This window comes from Varroa destructor, unplaced genomic scaffold (assembly GCF_002443255.2).
Source record: "Varroa destructor unplaced genomic scaffold, Vdes_3.0 BEIS01000003.1, whole genome shotgun sequence".
Taxonomy (NCBI): Eukaryota; Metazoa; Arthropoda; class Arachnida; order Mesostigmata; family Varroidae; genus Varroa; species Varroa destructor.
The window spans coordinates 21700558-21728457 of NW_019211456.1; the positions used below are offsets into that span (position 1 = coordinate 21700558).

Below are 27900 nucleotides of genomic sequence, written 5' to 3' on the forward strand. Positions count from 1 at the left end.
GTGTGTATACACAAGCGACAAGCAGTGGCTTCTGGCAAACAACCGCGGCCCGGAATAGCGAAATCTAGCTTACTTTTATACTTACTCATTCAGACAACGTTGTCCAACCGCCCGGACCGACCACGATGGTAAGTAGGACGGGGCGGGGGTGGAGCAAATGTCAGAGAGTTCTGAGAGCGACTCAGCCATTATTTTCCACAAGTAAAGGAACGACAGTCACGTCGCTACTTCTGTATGTTTTCGTTTGAGATTGCCGCACTGAATTTTCCTATAGCCCAAAAGAATGGTTTAAGCTTGCATATCAATGAAGGGCTGATGTTGTCTTCGGCAAATGGAAATTCGCCAAGTAAAGGAAATTTCTCCCTCTCACTAATACGTAGTACTCAATAATAAATAGTTTTCATAGTCATAGCAAAACGACATACGTGAATATTTCGATTCTTAGTTACTAAGTTAGTTAGTAATTAGTAAGTAATTAGTTCGTAAGTATTTGAAGAGAAATGGCACATAACAACTATGTTAACAAAAACGTCATGAATGTTAAGTAGTTGCTATTAGTTATGGCATAGAACTTAATTAAAGTTCACGGTGAGCGCAAGCACGGACTATGAAAGCCTTTAATGCACGAGTTCTGATATGGCTTACCTTAATATAATGTGACATCTTCGGACACAGTCATCTGAAATACGCCTAAATCTCATGCGAGATACAGGAGGCAAGTTTGAAGATGCGACTTCTGTGTATGAGCTGCAACGTCGCTGAACTCATTCAGGACTGAAGTTTGCCTTTGTAATCTCAGGCCAACGAGAATGGTGTGTTCAATTTGGACGTCAAGTGTCTGGACAAAACGCTACGGTCGCTTGTAATGTAAAATGTGCATATATTCGCTTGATATCAGTCTGTTGTATCACTGAGTTGTAGCTTAGCTTCTTCGTTTTGACATTGAAAAGTTTCGTTAATGCCAAAAATTTCAGCACAGATCATCACAATGTATTCTTCGCTGTTTAACCAAGAGCTTGGCAGGCGGATCGGGGTCGGCGTTCAGTTATATCCAATTCACGCACAAAAATGCTCTCCTCAGCGAACACGCGTTAAAATTTACGTGTGGTCCAATTGAGCCTGGAAAGTCCTCTGAACTCTATGAAGTTGGCTCCACCGTTCACCGAGATGGCCACTAATCAACCCCAGACAGTGATAAGCTAGGGCTTACTAATTAAAATATTATTTCGTCTCAATCTGCCCACTCGCTAAGCCATCGACTGGCAAATATATTAGGCCGTCACCGTCAGCTTCAGGACACCTTACGAAGCTCTCTAATGGGCAGAGGGGGACCAAGCCATGGAGCAGAATAATCTTTCACGGAGAAATCTTCCTGCATTCGCGTAAAAGAAAAGCTGATAGTATAGAAACAGATGACGATGTCCCCGCACGAAACTGGTGATTTTGCTTAGGGAACTGTGCAGTCTTAGTCGATAAAAATAGATAATTTGATATCGGATTGTATGACATAGTATGAGATAAGTATAGTTCATTTAGGCTAAGCTGTTCTGATATAACGTATATGTAATTCAGTTACACATATTATTATGTCCATTTCAGACTGGAAATAGTTCATCATGCAGAGGTCGAGTTTAGTCTCTGTTTTTGTACAGATTAGAGCTGCTCCAAGCTCTTTGAGATAAACAGTAGCAAAATTTTCGGCAGTCGCGTAAACATATGTGAACTTCGTAGTAAGAGTGATAAGAGTTGGCGGCTGGGTGGCAGCAAGGGGTCCCTATTGAATGTGGTTAATGTTTAGTATCAGACGAACCGACTCCTTCTGAACACCCATTATCTATGCATGCCACAAACATCTTTTGTTGAATTATTCCGCAACCATAAAATTTTCAGTAGGCTTCTAAATTATCAAAAGGAGAATTGTCCTCGTAAATAAACATACATGCTAACAATAAAATACCTTAACAGACCAAAAGCACAATAACAATAGTACCTCTGTGGATATCCCTCTCACACTAACTTCTCCGTGTACACGCAAGGTATGAAGGCGAGGACTAGTCTGCTATTTGTATCAGGCACCTAATTACTCTTCTCTGGTTGGCGAGTATAAACACAGCGAATGTATTCAACCTTTTCTGGAACAGCGGCCTTCTACAATCTCAAGCATCCCTTCTCAAACGTCCGTAAGACGATTATATGTGCAAGCCTGCACTGTATTCGAACGCTTTGGAAGTACGCCTCGTTTTGATGTTATTAGTTCGCTTTGAGACAAAGAGGTTCAAATAGGTTGTGAACTGTGTGAGAAGAGCTACTTCTCATACGGGGCTTTGATTAAAACTTGAATATTAACGTCTTGACGGTAATTACTATTAATTAATCAAAATTCATATAGAAAGAAGATCGCGAAACAGCTGATTAGGAAGGCAGGCAAATATATACGAAGATGACCATTTTTCCAGCGTACGCGTTCTGATTCTAAACGTGACTCTAAAATCTAACACTGCCAGGATATGATGGAGCACTATGATACCGTCCCACTCGATAGATATTCCTTAATCTTTCTCATTTAGCTAAGTATAACCAAATCTCCATTGCTGAACCGACGCTTGACTCAGATCTCTGGGCAGCCGGTCGGGCCCAGTGTGCTCGTACTATGTCGTGTTGGCCATTTTCACTCAAGCTTTATGAAGTAGTCACCGCTCAATAACCCGGCATGTTTAATCATATCGAAATATATTTCCTTAACACACGTACGTAAAGCTCGTTATCGACCAAGTGCCCCTACGGAGAGAGTGTCGTTGGACAAGGATGCTCAATCTCTTTCCATCTTTTTCTTACAAGTTAGAAGAAGGCTTGAGCAGATAACGTTTTTAGTCGTTGCTTGGCCGTTCGAGTATTTCGATCACTAGTGATATATATCTATATATATGTAGGGCCTATCGAAGCGCGCTGATTGACTCTGCGAAACGGGTTAGAGGTCACGAATAGGGGGTGGGTCTTCAGTTCAGCAGAGACAGATTTGTTCTCATGTTTAATAAAACCGCGTAACCTACCGTGTTCATACTTCAGCAACTATTTCGACCCGTAGGCCGAACAAGCCGGTAACGTTGTTGCGTATTATGTAATTTACCAACTACAGGTTTACACATCTTTCTACGAAAAATATATCGTCGCTGATTACATGTGCCTATTCAAGTCATTACCGCTGGGCGTAAAATCGAATGGCAACAATTTTTTTCTGAAAATTAATGGCGCTCTTTGAAATATTGTATTAATTGTACATTGCGTGTTAGTAATAAGCCGCCATTAAAGACACTACTGAATCTGATCGGAAAATGCGGTGCGGACGGATCAGATCGATTCCTTGTGTGAATCGAACGGGCTGTAATGAACGATAAATAACGCAGGTGTTTTATTGCGGCAGTTGCTGCAGACGGCATTTCTACTGGCTCTTATTTGCATAACAAATCTCTGACTTGTTTTTCAGCCAGAATTGCTCCATGAGAGATTTATGGTCGTCTGTTTTCTGTACAAGGGGACCCTAGTTTGTAGCAAACTGTATATGACAGTAACATATGTCAGCGATCAATTTGAACGTTTGTGTGAAATAGATCGTTTTCCTGTACAAGAGTCACAAAATCCTGGTTTATAGGACGCCGAGATGTCATAGCGCAAACACGAAATTTAATTTTTACATTATTATTATTCAAATACTCATGGCTGCCAGAATATTTCTTTCTGCAGTCTGGACTAGAGCCGTGTGCGTTGGAGAAGATGTCAACGGCAGCTTTCCTTTTGTCGTTTTCAAGATCTAAACTGTGAAGCCTTGCCTTTATATATATATCAAATAATATGAATACGTGTTACATTAGTAAGCGTTGTAACACATTGTGATAAAGGGGGCATTTGTTATCGTTGTCTAACTGGAAGTAGATACGTCTAGGCATGAAGTTCTTCTGACAGAACATTTTAAGTGTAATCCTTTTCTACTCTAACGCATATGCTAGGTTTGTTGTATTATTGACATTTTTCATTTATATGCAATTCCTACGGTATTCAATAGTATCGCACATGTGTACGATATTAACATTTGGCTTTCAAGCCGAAACTGATTGCGCAAATATTTAGGGGCACCCGTCTTGTGGGCGACCAGGCTCAATCTTAGAATGATAGTTTAGCCTGGATTGAATGCTAATGTGATATTGCACATTGGAAAACTGTGTGCACGCGCGATATTCCACCGTTTGACGTAAGAAATACCATTTTGACTAGCCTTCACTCATCTTCAAGGACGTAGCAATCTAGTTCGTGCTCTAAAATCGAAGACTAGAATGGCACTTATAGTAAAATTAGAGAACTATAATCAGACGCAGGTAAATAAAGCAATCATAGCTTTCTATCTGCTTCAATAGCGAAGCCCATCCAAGCGATGTTCTGGTTGTTAAATCCGTAGTTTGACCTCCATCGACATGCAGAAGAGTATATTTGACCCTCAAACGACAGCATGGCTTTTTCAGAAATGGACTATGTATATCTATTGAATGCCCTGGGAGAATAGCTATGCAGCTGTGTCCTAACGGCCGTTGAAGTGACGTCAAATATTTTTTTGTTGAGGGTAAATAAAGGTTATTCGCCACACATCTGCGCTATCTGACGTTGCGGTATCACCTGAACCATACATACGGGATGAGACATTTATTTTCCCTCTAGCCTCTTTACGAGGATTCGTCACGAGAAGAAAGGACGTGTGCTGTCTTTCACTTGTTCTCAAATCATCTAAGCTTTTTCCTTTCATTCAGGGTGCCAGTCACTGCTTCACTTCCGTAGCAAAAGCTTTTGTTGTGCAGCTTTTGAGGCTGTCCTATTAATATTGTGACGATTCCTTTGACAATCCCGGCTCCGTATTTTAGTTGTTGCTGGAGACGCATCGGAGACGTTTACGACCGTGCCGACCGCGCGACGTAACGCCAACTTCTCAAGGCAGAATAAATCTAGGAGTGGATCGAAAAGCCGCAGAGATCGCAAACCAAGTAAAAAATTACACGTTACAACCCTATCGACCTGTACGGAGTCGCACAGCACGAGTAGTAACATTATGTTCGGGTATCAGTCATCATCGACAAAATTACATACAAACGATTTTTAGAATAAATATAATCTTAGCATTTATATATATATATATATATGCTTATAACGGTGGTAAGCGGAATCACAGTTGTTGGGTTTGATAGGTTCTCGAAAATGCGTGACTTGTTTACCTCATAAACAGTAACACATCCAATAAAAAGTAAGGTATAACGATTCATGTTTTGTAATTCAAATGATCCTCGAACTTACATTATTATAGGTAATGGTCATCTAGTTTGGATCTGGACTGATGGTCGCGATTAGGGACTACTCTCAATAAGATTATTTCGGCTGCCAGATAATTAAAATAGGGTCCACCCTATTGGTACAGAGAGAATGTTTAGAACATTAGGTACAGAACTGTGTTAGTATTAAATCAGACAGCTAACGACTTCCAGCAGGAAATAAACCTATTAATTCAGGCCGCAGCATCTCGTGGTTGATGACTCGACATATCTGGAAAAGGTACCGTAATGAGCTCAGATAGAAACAACTTCAACACACACAGCCTCAAATATTATTAAAACAACTGCAATTTTGGTTATTGGGTTATTCTTAGATGGTTTCAAGCAATATTTTCCGATATATCTCATCAAAGCTGATGTCTAATGTCCTATTTTGAGAACTTTGAATAGTGATGTTATTTGACTAAAAGCTTGCTTTCCGTGGTATGATGAGGCATTGCCTATAACCGTCGTATTTGCTCCCATAATGCGAGGTGTTAGTCTTAATGAGAACACCGAATTCAGCAGCTATCATACAGAGGTACCAAACTTCAACTGCATGTTCTGATGAAGCGTACAGAAATGCGAAAGAAGAAGATGTTGCTGACGTCTTCTTGCAGTCAGTCAAGTGCTTAAAACTGATTTTATCGAGCATCGAATCAACAGTTCTGCACTGTAGTAGCTGTTTCACCTTTCAACCTAGCCATTATACCTAGGTTGGGATTCATGTCTGTACTAAAATACGCTGTGCCGTACTTTTGCGACGAATCAGGACAGGGTACAATTATCAAGGCAGACCGATTAGGCTCGATCAGGCAGGATATAGATTTAACCCGCTAAAGTTACACATCTTGTTTGCCATAACAAATGTCCCCAGATGCCTTTTAAAATATGCACGTATTACCGATTTCAAAATCAGGAACCATTACGATTTGGTAGACCACTGATTCGATGCGTTAAACGGTTGAGTCTGTTTGTAGAGACGCGACGTCAATTAGGTATTACTAACACTAGACCGGTGCAAAGCGGTTCTATATTGGTTGCTGTTCCAGCAATGCCAGTAAATTGTTCGCCATTCGGCTCTCAAGATGTAACGCTTAGGCTGGAAGGGGTCTAGCGGCACAAACATGGAAAAATCTGCTCGCTTTTGATGTTCCTATGTCTCGTATTCGACTGGGTGTTCAGCAGGCATCTTCTTGGTTCTTCTTGGCCCGGTGCCTTTGATATCGAGGCGTGAATATATGCTGGAGTACTATAGACTACTCCAATAGATCAGCGTAAGCGTTGTCACTGTTTACACCGTTAAAGCTCTGTACAGTGATGGACTGTACAGATGGCTAGCTTTTCTGGCGATGGCTTTTTCTTTGCTTACATGTAATACTTTCCTCCGTCGAGTACACAAAGTTAAGCTCAGCGTTGTACTTTATCAGTGGTGATTTATTCCTCCACAGGACCCCATTCTTATTCGGCCACATCGTACATGAAATGTGGTAGGCAAGTCCTGTCTTCTCCGAACTCTGATGAGGCTCGACATTGATTGGGGATTCTATTGCACTCCGCAGGCTCGTCAAATGCTGGCTTTCGAATCATAGCCCACGAAGGCAACCTTGGGCCCAGTCAGATTCTGTCGGTGATACGGAAATGGCATTTCGTGCATATGATACCGACATTTTTAGCGGGTCGACTATCTCGTAGAAGAAGCTATACACAAAGTATTGCAATTATCTCGATCAATATTATCCATCGAAAAATCGTTTCACGCGCATCGTGCCGACGCATTTAACATTAGGAAACCCATCAGGAAGTGCTTGATCGCTGTTCCGACAGGTGGAATGAGCCATGCGCTTAGAACTTCGAAGTATTCGGCGTATTGGCTTCATAGTAGAATTTCGGTGGTATAATTATCTAACTCTGTTTGAACCTAAAGGACGTTTCTTTCAGCGCTAGCTGTGGTATTTACGGCGTATCTGACTTGCTGCTGTCGGCACATTTTGTTTACTATTGTTCTGCACTTGCGACGCTGCTGACTAATCAAATGCCTGTCAAATGCAAACCTCAGCAGGTTTGCAATTTTTGCGTTCGACCAAAAAAAATAATGGACCCGTTAAATAATCATAGTTTATATGCAACTCAGTAATGCGCACCTAAAAGAACTGTTTGTACATATATTCTGTAGGTAGTAAATCTCTACAATCCTCATTAGGCCCCTACGGCGCACATTAGCCGGATTATATGGTCAAGTTTGTTTGTCATGTGTGCGTATATGCAAATATATTGCCTCGTTAATGGGCCTGCGACACCTTTACGCTACGCACAATACTGACAAACAAGTAGTATCCGAAAAGTCTATATATCTAGCATATACTCTTTATCTAGTAAAGTAGTCTCTGGTTTGACCCATAAAATATTATGAAGCATCATGCGTTTCTTATATTCTGTACGAATCCTACTACATTAATAGTAATTGTTCTAGCGAATTGTAACAGGCGATGTGGTCAGAAAAAAGGACCTGATGGATTAGGTGAGCCTAACGAATAAGATGCGCTCAAAAAGACCTACCAGCAGATGGAGGCGTATTGCGGATGGTGGTCTTGTTTTGAAGCTTTTTCCCAGCTGTCGTGGCCTTATCTCAAGCGCAATATATGCAATAACCTATCGACGAATTTTAAACAATTTCTACAGTATAGCGCGCTTTATACTATAGTTCTATTAGTGATTGCTGTCATTTTGTGCAGTTGGCATCGTCTTTGACTAAAATTGTACAGACACACCCTCTGAGGTTTACAATACACAGTAATTACCATCAACTAGCAGCTATTGTATCTAAGTTGCTATCGAAACTACGGACGATGGTTCACTGTTTAAATTATAGGAATTCTCACGGATAAACTTAATAACAATTGTATTAATGGTAATCATAGCAATGAGAAGAAATTATTTTGAGTGAACAAAAAATCATATTAAGAAGCGTAAAATAAAAAAAAAAAAAAAAAACGCACACTCGTTAGCGCTCGAGGGTGAATTAGCAATGTCCGAAAACTTGACGAGCTTGGTAAATTGGACCGATTTAAATTACGTAACTTGCTCGCACTGCAATATCTTATATAATCAGGGTTTTGTTTCGTTTCTTTTTGACTTGTAGAAAACACCGTCGGAATAGGCTAGAAAATTACAGTCTGTAACATTCACCTGAAAACATAATCATCTATACTTAGATATCATATAGAAATTTTGAAGCGAAACTATGTTTATAGATTAATTTGCTTATCCTCAGCTTGCAAGTGTCGCCGCAATGGCTTTAGCAATAACAGGCCGTTTCCTAGATTGTTTGGCCTAAAGTTAAAAAAGAAAGTGTAGCACGTTAGCTCTAAAGCTTCAAGGGTGGTACAATAGAAGGCCAATGCCTATCACCAATACCTAGGCGTCGAAGTTTTTGCAGAAATTTTATCGGGCAATTTCAATATCTTTGCAAGTGAAGCTTTCACTTGGGAGGATGCTATATGCATTGTAAAAATTCATATGTATACCTGGTATTTTCACAGCAAAACACTTCGGAATTATGTTGGTCAAGATAAACGAGCATTTGACAATATGATGGCTAAAATAAAATTGCGTATCATAGGTACAGTCAAAAATTCCGAAGACACGTATCTCTACCTGTGTTATATTTCTCACGCATAAATACAACGATGGAAACAGCCTATTATAATGGAACGAAACAAGGATGTTTTTAATGATGCTTCAAGGTAATCTAACTTACTCGCAGTTGGCTTGGTTACTTTGACCACGAGGTACACGAGACCTACACGGCACGTAGGAACTGGCTTTCGCCTTTGAATGGCATACATTTTGTAAATGACCTTATCGTTATCACAAGTAGCTAAAGTTTTCGCAAAAACTTAGGTAAACAATGGCCCAATTTAGGCTTCCGAACTACATTATTAATAATAAAACTAAAAAGAAAAAATCGTTCATAACTTGAAGCAGCCTTTCAAATTTTTCACCAAAATATCGACATAATGTTCGATAATACATACGATATCTGTGTTGAACACATAGGTAAATAAAATTTTCATAAAATATAAAAAGGAAGGTTTCTGTTGATCGATTATAGATGGAAGTATTAGTAGAATAGCCAAGGTTTGATGCAAACAGTGTACGGCTGAGGCCTCATAAATTTCCTTGCTTGAGCTGAAATTTAAAGGAATAATACGAGCAATATTCGACGCTCTAGTCATCGAAGTACGATGGCCATTCATTGATTTGTAAGCAACCTATTTCAAGTGTTGGTAGCTACTACTCGAGAGTAAACTTTTTTACAGTGACGCTTGTACCTGGGGCAAAAAGTGGCAGGTTTTCAATGAAAGAAAAATTAGTAGATTTATTAGAAGTTTATTACCACCACAATATGCATGATAGTATTCAATGCTCTGGTAATTCTCCCAGGATTTGCAGGCGACAGACTGCAACGGTCAAGTTCGAACGAAGTGTGTGAACGAGTGCTTCGAAACGACTCGTGCATTAAGGGTGCAAAATTAGATAGTCATCTTCACATGTCACCGAAAGTGGCATAACCCTCACGCGGGGGCACTCTATCATAGTTTCCCTTGACCGATTCATTACATTCTAAATTGGAACTAGCAATGGCCCATTTGATCGGCTTGAGGCTATTCTATTAGTGCAATTGTATAACAGTTTGGTAAGCATGTCGCTCATGATGACCTGCTAGTTACTACATAAATATATCGATACAGATCTCACTTAGCAGTATTGATATGATCTCTCCGTTCATACTAATGCCATGTACGACCATCTTAAATCGAATTCTAACGGCGCCTTATTTCCACGATTTTTTATATAAATTCACTTGTCATATGGATCACGGCACCAGATGGTGTTCAATAAACTAACATGTTATCACCAAATAAATTTCCATTAATAGATATATACTGCTAGCTTTAGTCAGCCTTACGAAATTGTCATATGTATGGTATAGGACAGCTTAGTGTGTAAAATTGTTATAAACGTGTATACGTTCTGTCTCCTGACACAGGTGTAAAGTATATACACAAATTACTGACTATTATTGGTTGTTTCAAAAGCTGCCGGAAGAAAAGTTAGAGATTTCTGTCATTCTTTGTTAGCTTTAATATTTGCTAGAGTTTTACTAGTTCAAAAAGAGACTGCTAACGTCGGAACTGGTTTAGGTTATTCGTTTGTCCCCTCAGTGAAATGATCCATCACTTCATTTTCTCGCAAAGTACTGTGGCCGGAAACAATTTTCAGGCCATTTTTGCTTTAGCTGTCCTGTCTGTGACAGGTACGCACAACTCTAAAATACTTCTACGTGAAAGAAAGGTTGTTTTCTAGCGGAAAAGCAAAAGAGAACCATCTAGGGTCAACTACAAGGATCAGACAAGGGGCAAAATGCATTAGGATAATGAGACAATGAGTACTGGTTGTTGAGGTCGACGGATTTGATTACAAGCGGGGCAGGCTCGAACTACGAGGGCTCAGTGCTTCTGGCGGAGCTAATTTCGTTCACTGCAAACAACAACCAAACCCAGTGACGTCGAATACCGGGCTCAGCAGATGCACACAGGAGTGACGTTCAGGAAAGTATAATTCTGCCGCTGTCACTGCGTTCGCTACTTCTACAATACGATCGTGTGCGAGACTATATTGTAACTAGGCTAGACGTATTCCTGTTGCGGAGCTGTGCGGTCTAAACCGCGTTTTCAACGTTGGTCATTTTCAGTGCGCTTTCGTCCGATTATGGGCTGGCTTACAGTGGCGACAACTAGCGGAGCAAATTTGAGTTACGGTCTCGACTGGAAGCAAAAAAATCAAAAAAAAAAAATGTTTAATTAGAAAATCACTCGATATGAATTACGCCACATGCTTAATATTAGAATTTAAGAGAGCTGATTCACAAGTCGATGAAAGCAAAATCCAGATTCAGAACCGCAGACAAACTCGAAATATACGCGGAGTATACGCACCACCGCTAGAAATAACAATTTCATTTAATCTTCTCCAACCTACACGCGAATATCATCAGCTGTACTGACACGTGCATATGTGGGCGGGCTATACAAGCATTGTTCAGCTTAACTACGCCATCGAGACGATGCCCTACCTATGTCCTGTGGCTCGTGGCAGAGTTGCGTTAATATTTTAGCACCTCTCCTTTACTTGCAAAATAGACAGATCTCGCATTCTCGTTTGTGTATTCTAGGGCATCCTTGTTAAATCGTTTTTGCTCCTTCTTATAGTGCTCGGCCGACACAAGTCTCGTGTTCTTGGCATTCACCGGCTATTTACTTCACGTGTGTGTGCGTCAAAGTTAGCTCTTGGTACGAGTTTCTCAACTACGGCCAAAGGCATTAGACGTACAGGAAGCGATAGAGCGCAAGAGGTAAACGCGACCGAGTAGCTTGCTAGACGTCGACCTGCCTTCGGAGAACCTCCACCTATAGACTGAAAAGATATTGCTCACTGCCAGCGTGTGCAGCGAATGTGCGTCGAGCAAGCTCGTAAAAACTATCCACTTAGCTACAGTTCTTTGCTCTAGCGACTGGCTCTGAGGCCTCGTACCGGCATGGCAAAGTCAGCCAGACAGCTAGGTCGAAATGTAGGCGTCCTGGATGAGATGAGCAGAAAAAAGTAGTTGTAGGAGAAAGCCTTTATGAATAATAGTATCTAACTCTCAAGCAGCAGAAGCAGGGGCGATAACGGAGCTAGCAGCTGCGCCGGTCGCCGCAATTTCGGTCGGTTTCAGCCCTTCCTGTTTTGGCCAAAGCTTATCCATCATGGGGATCCATCGTTCTTGTTCATGGTGGCGGCGGCGGCGGCGGCTATGACAGATTTTAACTAAGCACCCCCTTCCCAATGCCCTAGCCTGTCATGCGACGCGCTTTGGAGAATGCTGTAATATTTATGTGCTAAACAGGAGTTCATTATGCCACTTACGTCTAGTATTAAAGGAACTAACACTCACTTCGGGCGTGAACGATCTTAGTCTTTATTTTTTAGCAAAACCTTAAATATCCTGTAACCTCTCTCTAACAATTTTGTGTTAATTAATAGGCGGCATTTCGTAGTTGAATAAACTTCTTGAATAACAGTCAGATTATTCAATACGCTCGTGGTCGCTGAGGTTCTAGATCAATTCATCACTGATGTCTGTTTATGGATGTATTAATTTTCAGTTATTTGTTTATAGCATATTGGGCGGCAATCTGCTTGTTTGCAGCGCGTTTGTTTGCATTAGATAACTGACTAAATTATGAAGCAATTTGTTATTTAATATACCAAATAATATTATTTGTTTTTTTTTACATTTCTATGGAACGATAGGTACATTTATAAGTTAGTAGTAGAGAATGCATTGACATTTTCTGCCAAGTACAAGTCGTAGTAAACATTAAAACTTACCGCTGAACATTTGCATTACTCTTCGGAGGTTTCATATTGTTTGAGAGACTCCAGTCCGATTCATTATATATATATCACGGATGACGAGTTCTTACTCGTTTATATGCACGAGATAGTACGCTTGTGCTGACAGCCTCAGATGCTACGTTGATAGTTCATCAGAAGCCCCCATGGTGGCATAGTGGATAACCATTGTCGTGAAGCCTGGTATGAGTTTAAAAACGGCCACAAACACACTTCGTCTCGTGCTTCGGAGTCAGTCGTGTGCTACCGTGCCTAATAGTGGTACGTAGTAAAATGTGATTATTAATGTTTGCTAGACATCTTTCCCTGTATGTAACTATATTTTTTGTTACAGACAAACTTTTCGTCACAGCGGATGCAAGAACACTGGCACAGTACGTTACTAACCATCAAACCAAAGATAGACATTGCTGCATGCTACATATTTTCGTACCTGGACCGCGTATATAGACAAGTTTAAAGAAAAAAAAAAAAAAAGAAGCTTCAAACTGTGTTTCACGAGACCGTTCACCATTCCAAATACTGAATCTACTTTAGTCCGCCACACACGGTTGAACGGGGTCTCGAGTTGAAACAACGGGTAGTAAATGTCACCATGGCTGTCGAACGATTGGACCGCAATCAAAAGACATTCGATTCTGTCACGAAAAAGAGCTGATATCGGGTATTTGGTGGTTTTATCAATAATCGTTCCTTGCCCTTCAAGTGTCGGCGTAATTCTCCCGGGTGGCCACGACAGTTAAAAAGCATCTGTTTAACATGACAAGGACAAAACGGACGGCACCTTCGCTGAAGCAACGTTTAGTAACTTGGCTACTCGAATAAGTCGTTCCTATACGTACACATACGAGCAAGTTATGTCATTCCACACAGAATTACGCTAAAAACTAAGCAAGAAGCTACGCGCATACAGACGCTATATGCAAAGTACTTTAGCGTAAGATTTTTTTATTCTCAAATTATATATATAAAAACAAATAATGTGCTAAAAGACATTAACGTATCCGGAATGCAAACTAGAAAGTTTAATAAAAAAAAAAAAAAAATGCATATAAAGTGTTTACTGAGAGTTATTAGTATTAGGTGCTGAATTGGCAATCACCGTTGGATATATATATAATACATAAGAATATACGTTGATGCGCCATGATGTTTCGGTGCATAAAACCACCTCACTTCACCCAGTTCAGGTATTAAATGAGTGAAAATAGGTACAGTATGAGTAAAAAACATCCTAGACCTTGTTACCCGCTGTACCGTTTATCTGTTATATTTACAATCGGTTAGTATAGGCATAATTTTCTCAAATCGAACAGAGAAAATCATTTTTGACAACATTGAACAACACGCAAGGTATGCCGCTCCATAAAAATCGTGACCTTAACGAGAAATCAATTTCAAATCCGCAGTTCGGCGGATGCGTCTGTGTCGTCTTGCCTGCAAGTGGGGACATAATACCAGAGCGAATTCCACTATAGTGGAATGGCCCGTAACATATCAACGTTTTTTGCTGTTTCGAGAAAAGCCTCGCTTTGCTTTAGACGAAAATAAAGTTCCACCAAGGTCTCACCAAAAAAACAGCCGTAACGAAAAACGCTCAAATCTAAATCCCTGCTGTCTATTGTACTGTGCCGTATTTGCCTTTGCTTTTTGTCTTCGACTTCGTTTAAAATCCCCTCCCTTTACTTTGCCGCTACAAGCTGTGAGCACCGGCCACTCAGAACTTGTTCCATTTTGTTGCGGAACATCAGTTTTGTAAGTTTTCGCTCCTTAATAGTATCACCAGTACGGTCGCAACGATACAATGCGAATGTGCTAAGCTTTCTCAGTTTTAAACTATATAGGGATATTGTCTTCCACAGTCTTATTTGCCTTTCGCACTGTGCCAAAATGGCGGATTTTCGTTTAGAGGTGGAAAGGCTTAAGATTTCGACTGTTTCTGGTCTCTGCTGGCTTTCCTTTTCCTGTCCGGTTGGACACTCCCGAAACGAGAGTGCAAGAGTTGATGATACATTATATTTTAGTACAAAAACATAACTAAAGAGGATAACATCCAAACAACAGCTCGGACTTGTCCCCGCTCGGAAAGGACTCGGTCCTTCTTGACAAACGAAGACGAACATGCAATACGAGATGTAGCAAAATTGATTTACGTGGGACTGAAAGAGAAGCACGGATAAAAAAGACATGAGGCAAGTGGACAGACTTCGTTTTTTACGAGGAGAGACAGTTGGCAAAATACGATGACTAGTATCCGATGAACATAAAGAAGGCACGTGGGTATTTGGGTAGAGACATAACGCTGAGTACAGAGAAGATGTATCGGGTTTACTGGTCAGGGCGTGACAATTTAAGAGGATTACTGATTACCCAATGTTGCGGGCAGGCACCTCCGCTCTTATTCCCGACTCCCAGTCCGATCGCAGCCCCCAGCATTGCTGCTGATGCTAACGGATTCCCGAACCATCATGTTATCTAGTTTCAACATCGCCCCATAGAGGTATAGACGGGAACGACCGAAGAGGCATAAGCTTACTTGAGTGGGTATTTGGCTGTCAGAGTCTGAACATGATGAGTCGGTAACTATCGGTGTCCCGATAGCGCAGACCCAACAGCCTCGCTGTGTTGCTTGAGAACACACTGAGTTGGAATTTAGTAGGCGTAAGTGTAACAGTAATATGTGTTCCCCTAAAAGGAGAGCCCCCGCACATCGAAACTCTGGTGAAGCCTAGCAAAAGCGAGACCGCAAACTCAGCAGGTGTGGCGTTCTTGACAGATCCACTTCAACATATCTAAATACATCGGCCAAGTAGCATGAACAAACGGATTGAACGATGAAGTGTCCAGCCCAACAGGGGACGGGTCACTGAGTAACTGCCGCGTGAATAGGATCTTTCTCATTAGACAGCGGTGGAGAACATCAATGTCAAGTGGATAAAAGTCAAGATGCAGGTGGTTGCGGTGGGCAGGGCCACGTGAAAAAACAATGCGATGGGACTTCTGGGAATCCTAGTTTTTAAAACTGGAATAGCGTGCCAGCTAATGGCTAATGGCAGCTAATGAAGTGAAAACACCCTGATCGTCGTTAAACGCTGACACTTATAGCTATTTTTCAAGTGGAATCTAATGCCTTTAACTAAATGTCAACATAGGAAACTACCGCGCAATCGGAGATCGCCGTCTTCTTCGAGTCTAATACATACGGATGTATTTTGAATAAGTATGTAATGAAGTATAATTCTTGACGTTTTAGATGGAAGGAACCAGTCGATAATGAAAACCACTGTTTTGTGTTATGTCCTCTGTCATGAAGCGTTTAATGCATTTTTGATCAACAGCTTTTAAAAACCAATGTTCCAATAAACAAGAGATTCATGCAAATTGAGAAGCTAATATAAAGAACTTGTACTGAATTTCCAATGAGGTGGCTTCAGGCTCGTGGATTACAAGATAAATAATTGCTGACTAAGATCAATCGTGTAGTGCTTATCTATAGATGAACGTTTTAAGTTTTACGCTTGGTATTGCCATAGTTAAGTATTGTGTAAGACGGCAGGCTCTTCGCACAAAAAGGAGCACGTTTACGCGCGGTTTCACACCCAGACCACCATATGTTTATAGGTTTAGTTACCAAATGAGTCCGCGATGCATAGCCGTATGTATCTGTGCACCAAAGCCGAATCAGCTTATAGCTAGCTCTAGGTAGGATACATTCTTCTTTTGTTGCTACTTTTGCTTGTCTAAGCAGCTCAGACATTATTGTTGTCTTATGTTCAGACCAAAGAAAAGAAACTCTAGATAATCAAGATTCTCTTGTTAATGCTTGCACAACGTTGCCATGGCAGCAAGCCGTGACCTCGCGCACACATCTTTAAGCATGTCATTGAGATAGCGATATTTGCTTTCCGAAGTAAGGACAAATTTGCAAAGCGCAAAAACGAGTACTTACTTAGAAAACACGGAAGAATGCACACACATAACATGAGCATACGGATCGCAGAGCTCCAAAGGGTGATCCACACTAGGACAAGATTTACATCGACTTCAATGAGTACTGGACAGTACACCTATCGTCATAACACGAAATCAGAGTGAGGAATAATGAAGGGAGACAGCGAGCGAGAGACAGACCGACAGACGGAGCACGCATCCAAGGATCTTCACAAAAAAGAAATCTTAATTCCTCTCATGAATTTTGAACAGTCTGAATCACCTTTCTGCATGGTTCGGTTCCATACACGGTTACATTCTTTCGTACACTGTCGGTCTTCCCCCCGAGGCCGTTCGAGTGATAATGTCAAGTGCGGGAACGAAGACAACATGCAGCTGAATTCAACGGATAGCTCAATATTCATTTGACCATTTTTCAACACTGCTGCAATGGGTAAGCGAACACAGACGGCCATTGATAATTAGGCAGTTCTAGTTATACCTCTTTTCCCTAGCTATTCATACCGGAAATGTTTCGCGTTTCGTTTTTGCCTAATCCTGTTCGAAAGGTTTTGCCTAGCCACGTTCGAAATTGACAAACGTAAATTCAGCCTTGAGCTAAGTATCATATCGTACCCCGATAGTATTTGTAATACGTCAGTTAGTATTTTCATTGTGAAGCAAATACTGTGGACTATATAATAACGACTAACGATAAAAATGGAGTACTACATTATACAAACAAGTCTACATTTTACTGCCTACTAGACGACGCTTAACATGTTTTAAAATAACTGATATATATATAACCTATATAGCAAACTTTCCTTTTTGATCGCTGCACTCCTTTAAGATCTGCAGGAAGCATCTGCAAGCGGTCTATATGCTTGTTGCAATGACACTATAGTACAACTTGAAGTGTATCAATGAATAAGTTAATCAATGCAAATGATTTTCTATATCTTCTCCAAAGCAGACTAATTTGCTTTTTTTTCAGTCGGATGATAGCTGTTTCAGAGTTCGTTTAAGCAAGTGACAACAGTGGCCAGGAATACTAGCCTGCTTTACAGTGATTTCTCCATATCGCTCTATAGCTTTCGGCGAAGAACCGCTCTTTGCATTCCCACGTTCTTCCATAACAAAAGCCCATCTATTGGATCTCTCAGGCGGAAATTCCACAGGGCTGCGACCATTTCCATCTCTCGCTGTTATATGACTTTATATACGAATACAATATGAGGCTTAGCTGTTGTGAAGTATGACTAGTACGATATGCTTCCAACAACCACATTGCGTGTAGATGCCCTAGACAATGGCCAGCCAACGCAAAACGATAACCATAAAGCTGCATACCGAATTTGAGCTTCAATGCTCGGCTTTGAACTTCCTACGTCAAGAGCGTATGAGAGAAAGACACGTAGAATGGAGATAGGCAGAAACAGGGCCATCGTTACGGACCACACTGGCCGCATCGTTTTATCAGAGGCATGATAGAGGTGCACTTCATGGCACGCGTCCTATGACGTTCCAGAACCTGGAGCGAACTCCTCTGATAGTTGGCGTCATTGATATCAACTCCTGGCAAATGGAAGATATCTCACCCCTCAAACAGTGCCACTAGCGCCGTTACTACCGCCTCAGCCATCAAATAACAGTCATGATGAACGTGATAAAAAAAAACTTGGGACAATGGTGCAAATCGCGTAACACGATAATTTTCAACGATCTGAAACGTTTTATATCGTGTGCACACGTTTGCCGTCGTTGACTTTTGCTGGCCGTACGAAAGGCGAGTGTTCCGTGTCTCTCAAAAGATACGTACACAGGCAGTTCACCAATTGCGGCAAGTGACGAAAGAGGCCACACCACGTTAGATCTAGGGTCTTCTGGAAGAGCGCGCTAGGGAAAGCCGGACTGATAGCTAGAAGACGCCGCTAGAGTACTTGTAACCAATATAAAATAGCATACCATCAAATGCTATGCGCCTGTGCAGTAGGCCTTGTGAGGATCCTATGAGCCAGCCAAACGGACAGAAAAAAGACTGCAAGCAAAAACTCGACGGATCGAAAACAGCACTCTCTATTGCTTTATCGGAATCTGGAGGCCGTTTTTATTTGGTTGATTAATTAAAACCCTCAGAGAGAGAACGACAGCATTCGGGAATCGTACTGGAAAGATATGAACAACAAACGACGGGCGTCTCCAACGCCGTCGAGATTAAGAGATACGGAACGGGGCTAGGCAAAACGAACGAAATTGGAAATGGAAAAAGACGACTGCGTCTGGCAAGTCTCTTTCGAGAGGAAGAGACGTTGCGCGCAATGCGGCCGACCATTTAGATAATTTTGAAATCAACAAGATGCAACGAAGTGGCATGTGCCCCATTGGCATGCACGGGCAAAAGGTTGGTATTTACCAATTTGGATATGTATGCATGCATGAAGATATAGAGAACGCAATGCTAGCCATATGGCAGTCAAATCTAGCTCGGCTCGGACAGGGTACCGCTATTGGAGTAGGCGGCCGGTTGCGTGAGATCATTGCGAAGGAAAAAGACTCTTTGAAAGGCATATATGTATATACTAGGACTGCTTCTACTCCGGAAGAGCAATAATAGAAAGGAATGTGAATGTGTGCGTGTGTCGTTGTGTATCAGCTTAAATATGATAGGAGAGGGGCACAGCGAGCTACAGTCTCTTATCTGAAGAGAAGAAGCGGCCTTTATATTCATACGATGTATTTAAGAAGCACGCGAGTGTCTTCTCTGTACACGCTCGGTAGAAGCAACGTTTTTTGACTATCAAACAATCGGCCGTTTTTGCGCGCGCTCCTATCTAGAAAGATTTCTATCAAAACACAATTCGTCAAAAATTTAATCAGCATTAGATATATCCACTACTGCAGTCATTCATCTAAATTAAAGATTTCAGCTGCCATCTGAGTTACAGTGGAGGGAACGAAGATATTCAACGATACATAATCACTGAAAGTATGTTAATCATCGTTTCATATTTTTTTGGAGGCTTACGAATCAAGCTTTTAATGCGTATTCATTTGAACGGCGAGCGTGATGAGTTTGTCACGGCCGTGGATTTGAAAATTAGCGCCGGTGATCAATAGTATCTGAGCTCATTTCCGATATGAAAATGTTCCGGTATAGTTTAGCAGGGTTGTATAAAGTGCAAACACATCGATATGATAGCGATCTTTCTGGCGACCTTGAAAACCTTTCGTTCACTGATTCTTTACGTTTCGCTGCTTGTTGAACTTTCCAACGACCTGCTTTCTCACCTATTATTTTATTTCGTTCTAGGTCGGTGGAAAGAGTCAGCCGAGTTTACTTTAAATAAATTCATGTGAGTTCAACTTTTGTATTTCGACCGGGCAAATATGGTACTCCGTCGTCGGCCTGTGCGTCTATAACTGATTCATATAAATAGGATATGCCGGAACTACATGTAACAACAGCGGAAACGGTTCCTCTAGCGTGGCATCTTCAAGACGCCTCTGATGCAATGCGTTAGATCGTGTGTATTTTTTAACAAAGCCCACAAACAGCTTAAATCTATCGCATGTATGTACAATCATTCACCTAGAGAGGACATAATGAAAATTACGTTCAAAAAGAACTTGATAATTTATGTAAAATAATGCCCTTGATCTCGTGGTCTTTTTCTTAAGTTGCGCTATACAATGTTGACAGGTAATACAGTTGAGAGTGAATGATTTAAAACGCGCTCAGAGCGACGAGAATCTGATAGAAAAACCTTCTCTTATCATAATAATATATGAGTCAGAAAAGTTGGACGGACCCGACGATCGGCTTTAGACGTGCTAGGATTAGTGCCTCAGGATAAAACTGTAATTGTTTAAGTACAAAAAAAAAACAACAAAAATCAAGAGCATGTGATTTTGTTGGAAAAGAAAACGTCTTGTATAAAGATTATCTTCTGGCACCATTGCTTTCGAACACTGATCATTATTATGCATAAACTCCGTATACTTACGGGTATTTTGAATGGATCCAGGGAGCGTAAATTACAGGCTGGGATTTCTTGAGATTGGATGTGCTAAAATGTAAACATTTTTTGTGTAATAAATTGCTAACAATTTATTTATAATAAATTATTTTTTTAACGAGCTAGTACGTAACCGCTGTAATATTGAGAGATAGGTTTGTCTGCAATAATAAAAATGAACCTTAAGGTAAACATCACGCAAAAGAATACTAAAAGAATTTTTCAAGACACGCTATTTACATAGGTACAAAGAATTTAATGAGTTCAAACTATGATAGCTATCTTCAGATATATTTAAATATCTGTTAATTCGGTAACCCGTAAGTTACCTATTGTCCTGCCTTTCAGGAGCCAGTCATACACAAATGTGGATTTATGCTAAACCCCACTTCAAAAATGGGTTTGTGTTATGAATTACAATATAAAAATGCAGTAATAGAATGTAGCGTTCGTCGCTAAGGCACGATCCCATTCAACGCGTGTTTTCCAGTTACAAGTCATACATTTACAGATTTCTTGCATCAACTAGTGTCTTTCCTACATTATCCAGTAGCAGCATCGGATTCACCCCTTTCCCTACCCCACCGTTCATGTATCGGAACCATTGGTCTCTTGGCCTTGGTATCGACATGTTTTGTCTCTAAGGGCCAATTTAGGCCATTTCTAGCATTCGAGCGTTAATGCGTCCCTGTCCGACCATGGTTTTGACCCCCGACATACGGCTAGAAGGCGCACGTCACGGATAAGCCTCGACCGAATTTGTTGCTACCAGTTTATCTGTCTAACGTCGAGTATGCCATCAAGGGACTGAAGCAGTCGTTTCGTATCTATCAGCAGCGCAGCAGTACCAGCAGCGACGGTATGTTCCTCATCTGAGAACTCTCGTTCGGCCTACGCACTATGTATCGTTCCGGAAAGACTCCGATATGGCCCGGACGCAAGCCGGCAAAAACGTCTCATTATCTTAATACACTTTTGACGAGCTGTAGATGAAAAATAAGGCAGGGAAGAACGTAACAGATGGTAGCCATGTAACTGCTGTGGAAAATCATCTAGGAAGCGGTTCGCTCACATACACGAACGACGAATAAGAGACCTAGGGAATAAAAGCACAAGTAAGAACAAGAAAGCCTTTGTAGAGTATAGCAATAGTGACTAAAAGATCACAAATAGTAACGATTTGTATTTCTTTAATTGTATGCTATCTGCGTTTTCTTTACCGTTACGTGTGCTGCATGTCACGTACTTGGCACAATGAAACGCGCATAATTTTCAACCGCTGTGTAAGCGGAACGATACAGACGCTTAAATTAGGCTTAAGCGCGTATCTATGGGATTCATAGATGAGCGTGGACACGTAGCTTGTTTGTTTACGGACTGCAATCAACTTGAGTGTGGTGAAAAGTACGACCCGAAAATTTTTTCCACCAGGATTTGCTCTAGACGAGACACGAAGAACTCACATTACTGTATTTGATTGCAAAACAACAGAACGCTTAACGACGTGTCTTTAAATAATAAATCAATTAACTGAAATACTATGTTAATTGCCTGGACAAACGTGCATCCATTGGTACGCCTGCTATCGTCAACACTATTCGTATTTGTGTTTGTAAAGTCTTCTAGTCCGTTACTTTTGTGCAACGATGGAACTTTGCAGCATAATATATCTAACATGCATGGCACATATTACATAGAGAGATGATATATCGTGGTCTTTGTTCGAAGCTATTGCGTGCAGCACATTATAATTGAAACATTTGAGTCACGGAAATGACTCCCACTATCGATAGGTTATTTGAACATTTAACTATTGCTAATACGTCCACGATAATTTCTCTAGTATGTTGTTCAACTGGGAAGTAGTTGAAACATAATGCTTCTTCAAAAGCTTCACGTTTAGATATCATTAGTCTTCGAAAAGGTGGTTGATCCGAAATGATCCTTCTTGCAGAAACCCTTTGACGAGAGTGTTGGTCCTGAGGAATTTCAGTATTTAGAACAGACCGACTATCCTGTAAACAAAACTGATTTATTTTCCAGGTGGGTGTTGTTGTTTGTAAAAGCCAATTCTAATAGTAGCTTATTATATCGTTTCTTTAGTCTTCGCAATTTATTTATGCAGTAACCGCCACATGAAGGTGGTTCCGCGAAACACCCTTGTGCTTTAATCCCGTCGAGGCAGCTATTTACATGCTTAAACTCGACCTTGCTCTTATGCATCGTGTGTAGTTAAGCCTCGGTATATCCCAGCTTATCCGTAGATTTCTGTGTGTTTGCAAAGTAATATATGTAAAAGCTTTATAAAACGGAAGAAGTAATAGTCTACAAAAGCCACAACCGACATGAAGGTCGAAGGAGATGCCCAACGGTCCGAAATTCCTGATGTGATGGTGCAACTTTCGGCCAGCGATACACCTTATGTACAAGAGGTAAGCAAATAATAGACACCCATACGTAAACGTCTCCATTCCAGATGCCATGCAACTATGACAACAAAGTGTAGAAACATTCTTGAATAAAATTTAGCTATTTATATGTAATGTAAACTTCATCTTTCAAATAAAATTACAAGAACTTATTTGACCTTTTATTTTAAACTATTTTTATTAGAAAAGTAGACTAACTGTAGCATGAGCAGAGCCGCTTCTGGCAAGTTCCCACTGGTTGAATAAGTTCCTACAAGACCTTAATTTCTAAGAAAACTTCGTGAAAAATTTATATCATACCTCATATTTTGTAGGAGAACGGCTATTGCGTACAGCAATTGAATGACAATATGCATACATGTATACTGTACTGAAGTAAATTTACTGGTAATGATTTTCCTGTTCGACAAATAGAAAGTATCTTTAATTTCAACAAAATTTAAACGAAGAAAGATGTTACGCAAATTCGCAGAAATACATAGTGAGCCTTGAAACCTCCTATCAAGTATACTGTTTCAGTTGGAAACGAGGCTTTCCGATTCCAAATCTTCTATCGCGACGCATTTTAGGACTTGAAAAAGCGAAGTACATTACAAGAACTAGGACGGAAAAGGAAGACTTATTTTTCTCCTGGGGCCGTGATTTTTGTCTGCAGAGAACCTTCCTTGATTCACTCGTTCTGATACCCTGAAAACATCACATAATTGTTCTACCTCGTATTCGTATGTCACGACGCGTTCGCATGTCTTTAATCTTCAGGGGGCGGCGGAGTTTTTTTTCGGTACAATCATTTGTTTGCATCGTCTTTAAATTAGCAGAATGCTTTTTTCCCAAAATTTCGTCATATGTTCGAAGTTCAATTGTATAATTGATAGCTTTCATCGACATTCGATAGTGATTTGTTCAATGTATCGTTCGATTAATGCGCAGACTATGTGCCCATGTAGAATTGATTCAAGGTGCGATCCGGAACTGTACGTACCGTTGATAGTTCGGTATGTTTTCCTTTATAGCTAAGAATCTTTTTCTAGCGAAGAAAACATGTTTATCGGTTATACATCGCTCCGCATCATGAGTAAATCATATGCTAAGCGTTGAAATCATTGTTCCAATAATCGGGTTATGAAAGCGTACGTGGGCGAAGATGGCTGCTCCAATAGAAATCTTCTGTTTCAAATAACCGTAAGCATTTTATTTAATTCATAGGGTCCATGTCTAAAATCTTTTCATGTAAACATAGTGACGAGTCGCTATTTTCGAGGAAAAGAATCTAAATATCGAGCCGTTGCTAGATATAATGCTCTGGTATGAATATGCAGTATGGTAGTGCCATTAGGGGCACCATTAAGGGCATCGTTTTAGTACAGAAATAGATCGTAGAATATTTGATGACGATTCGTAGCTTACCTCACACATGGCCTATTTTATCCAATTCAACGTCTTGTAGTAGAACGTTTAGGTTAGCACATGGGAAAATTAGCGAATCCTGGGCCAGATTTCAGCAATCCAGCAGCCTCAATAAAGTACATTGAAGTTATTACTATTTTACAAATCTTACTTACTAAATAGTAACATCAACATGTTCGGTTTGGACGATCAAGGTCAGAAATGAAACGCCCGATGCAAGCAAACAAATGCATCGTGCTTATTGAAGTACTACGTGGTTATTGCCTTATTATAAAGGGCCTTCACTGTAGTTAAACATATGCTATTTGTAAGCATTACGAGCAAACCTCTGTAAATCGCTCCATACGAGCTGGTCAATTATTCCGTAAGTAGTTCCGAATTTTAGGGGACTTTTTAAATGAAACTATTCACTTATACAGCGTTCATCACAGTCCGCCTATTCCGGAAGATACAAATGTGACTGTTGAGTTGAACGAGCTTACGTTGCAGTCATGTACATCGTCGACATTACTTGTTTTCAGTTAAAAAAAAAAAACTAGTTTTTATGTCGTCCCATTTTGTTTTTAAGCTGTTGACTATGTGTATCCGCAGCGATGAACTAGCCATGTCCTTCGTTCCGTTCAGTATTGATAATTAGATTGTAGCTTTCCAATGGCGCATACAAAGGCTTTTCTTTTGAACCCACTGATTGCGATATGCTCAGACATTTCTTCTGGAGATTCTAAAACCGTTCAGCCTCCAATTCGAGGATAGGATAATAGTAGTATGAAACGTTTGTTTTTTTTTTCTACAGTAATACGCTGAATTCTGTTTTGAGCTTCCGCTATTATTGGCAGGAGAAGGGCACGAAACGCAACCAATTAGTGATGTATCATGGACCAAACGGATTTCAAAACTGGAGAAGCGCCGATTTTCTACGATTTTGGCGGACTCAATCTGCAGCCGATTTTGTGAAACCAGTTAAGCCACTTAGAATATCATCAGTTTGTTGTACAGTTGTGCTTAATCATCTTGAATAATAATCCGCAACCTATTTTTAATATTAACTCAGGATGAGCCGGAATCCTAATTGGTTTGCATCGCTTTGCCAGCCAGAAGGGCTTATTGTAGCCGAGAGGCTTTGACGATAGCGATGAAATATCTTTTTAATTGTTTGGATTTTTTTTAACAAAGTCTTCAGTTAAGATATTAACTTAACTAAATGAAAATACCGTAAATATTCAACTAAAATAAACCGAATAAGCCGCAATAAAAAACGAGGCCCACAGTCAACGCCACTTAGGAACCTTTCTTTAACTAAATACCTATTACACTGTGAAAATGTTGTTTGTAAACACTCCTAAAATGGGTGACGGGTCGGCCTATCGATCGAACAAGCCCTAATTCATAAAGAATAGTCAAGGGGCAGGTGCTGATTCGTTAACGCAGACGAAAGAATAGGTTAGGCGTTATATTGTTTTGATGAGAAGGCCTTAGCAACTAAGTAGGCCCGGTTAGACACTAATAAGAAACCGGCGTCAGTTGTTGAATGATCACAGATTCCTTGAATGAAAGCTGTTCTTATTGAGGCATTCTAAAAAGAGATTCGTAGTAGATTCTTGTAGAATACGGAGGAAACAACACATTTATTGCTATGCAGTAAGATTTGGGCCGATTGGTGAGCCGATCATTGCCTTGTTCAGGGTCAGGTTTGCAGAAGGGTTTGTAAGTTCGTTTGTTGAAGTTGAATTTCTTTAGTTGGTTCGGAAAGTGACTAGGGTTTAGCGATTGTAACACATGGTGAACAATGTATTTTCTTGTCCTTGATATTGAATAAAAAGCTACATTAAACCTTTCATATTTAGACCAAAGGAGTTTACGTGGCTGCCATGATGGCGTGCTCGCTCAGCACTACTCTTTTAACGTTCAAACAATGTAAAACTCACTCTTTGCCTTTTGGAACTCGCATGGGCACAGATAATGGCCGGCATGGAAACGCTACGCGATTAATTGCGCATTGCGTGTGCAGCGGCGTGATCAACCTTTTGCCTTGCAACCAGAGTTTTGGCGGGTGATTCAAGCGAACATTACTCTTTCCTTAAGCGAACGTTTCAAGGATATCTGAAATCCGCCGTTGACGATGTGTGCAACAAATGTTATCTTCTGAGGCTGAATGCTATCACGTGCTTACGTCAAGTCCAAACAAATACGCACGGATCGCTTTGGATTGAAAGCAGGAGATTATTCTGAGCTGTGAAAGTCTTGTAGAAGACGTTAGTAATTCCCGCTGCTCGCCGGTAAGATGCATCGACCGAACAATAGAGAAGTTATTCCACAGGCCCTTGTCCGTACACAGCATCCTTCAGCTTCACACAGCTACAGCTCTCGCCGTTTATTCCCGTGACTCTCCTTATCCCCCTGTGTCAGAACATTCGACTGCAGACACTCCAAACGAGAAAGCTTTGCTTTTTAAGTAGCTCCTCAATCGTCTCTGTGATTCAGATCAGGTGTCGAATTTGCCCTTGAACTCTCCAATTGATCGCCAGCCGTCCGGCTAGCCAAGCTTGCTCAATGCTGTATTTTTGCTACTTTGCCCCGAGGCAATAAGGGAAATGGTTCGTCGACACATTGAACTCCCGGTAGGTTTCCCTACATAGGGGCTCCCTCTCCTCTGTTGTGCTTCACCAAACCAACGAACTCTGGCCAGCTTCAATTTCTCTTTGCGAAGATGAGTGAACAGTGTTGCGCAGCCGGCAAGAAATCCTGTGTTTCCCTAGCGTACGCCCATTGGATTGTTAGCTAAAGCCAGCTGCCCACAAGCCTGTCTAGATAGCTGGCAAGATTGGTAAGGCTGTCTGGCAGCCTGCTAGGTCAATTCACGCAATGAGTAATCCACACGGGCACAATGAACATGTTGGGAATAGATATCGCATGGTAATATTATTAAGTGTGGATGTCTACTCTTCTCTTGGCTAAATAGACGTTCGAGAACCCATGAATGGCTCAGAAAGCTAGCGCGATAGTGTAGAGGGTTGACAAACTTGTAAAGGTTTCTAAAGACCGCATTTTTCCACCTAGTGGATCGCTCTCGAACGCAGTTACCTAGAGACAGCGCGGCACGCACGGCGCAGAGTGGGGAAATAGAGTGGGTAGGACCGGAGCAATTACTCGAAACGACGCCTCGCGGCAAATAGGCAACGCGCCACTCGAGCTGCTATCCGACTGCTGCTGCTGCTGCCGCCGCTGCCTCTACTGCCCGCACCACTGCTGCCGGTAGCAAAGTGACAGGGTACAGATTTCTTTGGTTCAAAACGATCATCTGGGCAC

The 27900-nt window shown here is 41.0% G+C and overlaps 1 long non-coding RNA gene across 1 annotated transcript; it reads left to right on the forward strand.

The window, feature by feature from the left end:
* Positions 1-19152: 19152 nt before the first annotated feature.
* Positions 19153-20853, forward strand: LOC147756669 (uncharacterized). The gene is made up of 2 exons (XR_015324053.1): positions 19153-19728; positions 20053-20853. It is a non-coding gene; the product is annotated as an uncharacterized LOC147756669 (long non-coding RNA).
* Positions 20854-27900: the final 7047 nt, after the last annotated feature.